The sequence below is a fragment of the Mustela nigripes genome, chromosome 3 (genome assembly GCF_022355385.1).
Source record: "Mustela nigripes isolate SB6536 chromosome 3, MUSNIG.SB6536, whole genome shotgun sequence".
Classification (NCBI taxonomy): domain Eukaryota; kingdom Metazoa; phylum Chordata; class Mammalia; order Carnivora; family Mustelidae; genus Mustela; species Mustela nigripes.
Genome location: NC_081559.1, coordinates 29,733,258 through 29,738,071, shown reverse-complemented (window position 1 = coordinate 29,738,071; position 4,814 = coordinate 29,733,258). Strand labels below are relative to the sequence as shown.

At 41.6% G+C, this 4,814-nt stretch overlaps 1 pseudogene; it reads left to right on the top strand.

Moving 5' to 3' along the window:
- The first annotated feature begins 655 nt into the window (after positions 1 to 655).
- Positions 656 to 951, top strand: LOC132014447 (protein UXT-like; annotated as a pseudogene).
- Positions 952 to 4,814: the final 3,863 nt, after the last annotated feature.

Sequence of the window (4,814 nt, the reverse complement as noted above, 5' to 3'; positions counted from 1 at the left end):
GCTACCTTTGGTTGATGATCAAGGTGATTTACCCTCTCCACACTGGTGACTCTGTTCACTGCCTACCAGTTCTTTGGCACAAGGATCTCAAAGTGATTGATAGGCAGCCATAGTGTGAGGTTTAACGAGATACTCACTGTTCCCAGTAGAATTGCTCCCCGCCATGACCCAGGAATTTCAAAACCTACACAGTCTAGAGTTGTGGTAGCAACAAATTCCCCAAGGGATCACTCACTGAGTGTGGTGGTAGCAGGACCACTCCTACTTTCACCCATTGGCACCTGGACCAAGTATTCTTTCTCTTTGGGACACAGCACCATAGAACAGTCAATGATTCAGAGTGTATATTGCAGTCTAGAGGAGAGCTCCTCTTCCCTTGCAGAGAATTATCTCTAATCTGGTACTTCTCTTGGCCATCAAAAGATTATTCCCTCATTCTATTAGGTCATTGGTTTTTGGGTGGTATGGTTTATAATAGCATCAGTGGATTTCATGGTCATGTGGTAACTGCCACTTCTCCTTTACTGTAGACCACGTCACTTGGTCTGATGCAAGGTTATGCAAGATTCCATGCTGTTAGATCAAACTATCTTGCCCTCAATGGTGCTGATGGAAGCCCTGTGGGCAGAAAAGGTAAACCCATGCCCAAAACACCATGGCGACGTCCCCTAAACGGTGGACGCTGGAAGCTACGGGGGAGAAAGTGCTGTGCTACGAGGCCTTCATCTGTGACGTGCTACAGCGGGACCTGCGAAAAGTGCTGGACCATCGCGACAAGGTATATGAGCAGCTGGCCAAATACCTTCAACTAAGAAATGTCATTGAGCGACTTCAGGAAGCTAAGCCCCCGGAGTTATATATGCAGGTGGATTTGGGCTTAACTTCTTCATTGACACAGTTGTCTCAGTCACTTCACAAATCTATGTGGCCCTTGGATTTCCAGCAAAATAAATATCTGCCATTTTCAAAATGGCAAGATAGAAGAATTGCAAAATGGAAGAATTTAATCTAATTAAATTCCTACCAAGTAGCTGGCTGTTTTCCTCAGGAATGATGCCTCTTCCTAAGATCTCTTGCTTCCAATCTTTCCCTTTATGGTCCTGAATCAATTAGTCAGGCATTACAAGTGCTTTTCATCACTAGATATACCTCTAATACCAGAAGATCTTCATTTACTTTGATCACAGGCTGGACCTGCTGCAGTTCCCTCTCGGACTGCTCGGTGTCACACTCAAAACTGGTAGCTTTCCATTTTACTTGACTGATCAATCACACGTGATAAGAAACCAATTTGGAAGTTCTTCAGACTATCAAGTATATCTATGCCAATTACCCATTCAGAAACCAAAAGTAAACGATTCCCTGAAGTCAGCCTGTGAGCCAAAGACCTGAGTCAAAATCCCCTTTATTTCTTGGTTTCCATATGGCCCTACCCCATTGTGTCAACTCAGATTCTATGCCCAAAAGTCTCAAAATATATTAGTATTTTTATATTCTCATTATATGATGCTTTGAATAAGTGGTTATACTTGTGAGGCTTAGACTGACCATTACTGAACATAATTGCCATAGTGTTCCAGGACCCAACATCCTCTTTTTAATGGGCCCTGAATGTAAGAACTGGCTCAGTTTGGGGATGTGGTCAACAGATGATGACTTTTGATTGGAGCAGTTTGCCTGCTATTTGCTGATGCTATTTGCTGAACCTTGTTTTCCTTTGTTGTTAGGCCATACCTTTATGGGCTGACAAGGTATCCTGCCCCAGGGAATATCAAGTTCTATTCACCATCTCCATAGCTCAAGTCAGGCTCCCTGGTTCCACTTGGCCTTTGCCTCTCATTATAATAAATGCACTGATGTTGCTTCTGCCAGGTAAGCACCATCAGCTGCATTTATTCTTATAGAACCATATCTACTTTATTATCAGGGAGACCAATTCTATAGCATTCTCTTCCGAAAGCATTGCTGGCCTACAAAAGACAGCCCACTGTATACTTCTTAAGAATGCTATTGTTCTTCTCATTAGGACATTGCTTATTTTTTTAGTTACTGAAGTATCCTGAGGCTTTCCCATTGAATATGGCCAATTAATGGGATTTTGGCCTCGATCTGTTAATCTATTAAACAGATATAGATGATATAGATATAGATCTACATATATAGATACAACTATATAGTACTAAATCCATTATAACAGACCCAATTACTTGCTTTTGAGGCTTTTGATATCTTCCTCCACACCAAAGTTCTGGCATTTCTACTTTACTTACTGAGGACCAACACTTTTCCACACTTTTAAGGGCCAACCCAGCGTTAAATTAACAGCACCTCCTGACACCTTGACAGTATGAAATCCTGGATCACAGGAACATGTTCCCATGGCAATCAACTCTGTCTTCTTTAACTTTAAATTCTTTCATCCTTGATCCAGCACCCTCGAGATCCAGTTCTATCTATGCTCTTTCAAGTGGTGGGTTCACACTCTCCCTGGGTGTCTTAGCTTGGGCTGCCATAACAAAATTCCACAACGTGTGCAGCTTAAATAACAGAAATTTATTTTCTCACTCTTCAGAGGCTAGAAAGTTCAAGACCAGGTGCCTATAAATTCAGTTTGAGAATTCAGATTGAATTCAGAATTCAGATGAGAATTTTCTTCCTGGCTTGCAGATGACTGCCTTCTCACTATGTCCTTACATGGTAGAGATAAAGAGCTCTGGCTATGCTTCCTTCTATGAGGGCACTAGCCTAATCAAAACAGGCCCTACCCTTATGACCTCATTCAACATTTTTTTTTTACCTCCTCAAGGCCCTATCTCTAAATACAGTTACATTAGGGGTTAGGGTTTCAACGTATGGATTTTAGGATAACACATTCAGTGTACAACACTTGGTTCTTGCCAAGGATTAAATACTGCATTTGGGAAAGTGTTGCATATCAAATTTATGTTCTAGCCCTGCTGTGATACAATATGAAATATATTTGGTCTTTGTGCCTGGTTCCTAGCACAGAGCTCCTAAAGTCCTTGTAACTTCCTGAATGATAGGGATATCTTTGGTTATGAATAAGGACCACTTTTTGAACACACCTAAATTTATACAAGTAAGGTGACTTAGAGTGGGATCCCCCAGATAGCTTCAAGATGGGGCTGTTCACCAGAAAGACCAAATGATTAAAGGATTAGAACTTTCAGCCCAACCCACCAGCCTCTCAGATGAGGAAAGAGGTGTGGGGGTTGATGATTAATCTCTATAAAAACTCTTGAACAATGAAATTCAATGAGCTTCTGCTTTGGTGAACATACTGAGTTGCTGAGAGGGTGGCATGCCCGGAGAAGGAATGAAAACTTCACACATTCCTTCCAAACCCATGCCTTGCCCTATGCATCTCTTTCATCTGGCTGTTCCCTGAATTGTATCCTTTTCCAAAATTGGTAAATGTAAGTAAATGTTTCCCTATGGTCTGTGAGCCATTCTAGCAAATTATCAAACCCAGATAGGGGGTTGTTGGAACCTCCAATTTATAGCTGGCCGGTCAGAAGTGCAGAAAACGACTAGAATTTATGATTGGCCTCTGAGAGGAGGAGCATCTCATAGAACTGAGCCTTTAACCTGTAGGTTCTCTGGTAACTCCAAGTAGTTAGCTCCAGAACTGAGTTAAATTTGTAGGACACCCAACCAATGTCTGCTGAGAATTGGAGAGCTAGTTGGCATGCTCCATACATCAGAAGAGGTAGAAGTAGAAAAGGGGGGTTTCTTGCAGACAGAATCCTCTGGATCATCTTCCAACAAGTGGGAAGAAGTAGACTTTATGAAAGGAGGAGTGGTCCACTTTTACAGGCCCACAGTATTAATAGGAAACCTGAGATTTTTCAAATGTGTCAACATAAATGTATTCATTCTGAGTCACAGGGTCCTACTCCTTCAAGTCAGAGCCCTAAAGCTGACTGCTGACATAGGTCAGTCACAGCCTAGAACCTAACCTTCTCTGGATCTCTGCTACTCTTAACAATAGATCCTGAACTTAATTTAGGTTTTAATGCACTCGGTTACAGAAAATGAGACTTCTTTTATGGCCTGCCAGAAAAGTGGTTATGGGTTGAATTGTGTCCCTTCAAAACTCATATACTGAAGTCCTAAACCCCAGTTTCTCAGAATATGGATATGTTTGGACATAGGACTTTTAAAGAAGTAATTTAGTTAAAATAAGATCATTAGAGTGAGCCCTAATCCAATATGACTGATGCTCGTACAAGAAGAGAAAATTTGGACACAGACATGTATAGAGGGAGAATGCCACATGAGTAGCCATCTACATGTCAAGGAGAGAAACCATAGACAATTCTTTCCCCACCGAAGGGATCAATCCTGTCAACACCTTGATTTTGGTTGTTTTTTTTTTAATTTTTTAAATTAACATATAATGTATTATTTGCTTCAGGGCTACAGGTCTGTGAATCATCAGGCTTACATATTTCACAGCACTCACCATAGCATATACCCTCCCCAATGTCCATAACCCAGTCACCCTATCCGTCCCTCCCCTCACCCCCCACCAACCTTCAGTTTGTTTCCTGAGATTAAAAGTATCTTATGGTTTGTCCCCCTCCTGATCCCATCTTGTTTCATTTTTTCCTTTCCTACCCCCTACAACCCCCCACCCTGCCTCTCAAATTCCTCATATCAGAGAGATCATATGATAATTCTTAATCAGAGGCTGTGTTGTTCCTAAGGCTACCTTTGGCAAAACCTAGAGACATTTTGGTTTCCTCAACTTGGTGGTATTAATGTTATCCTAGTAGGTAGAAGCCACGGAA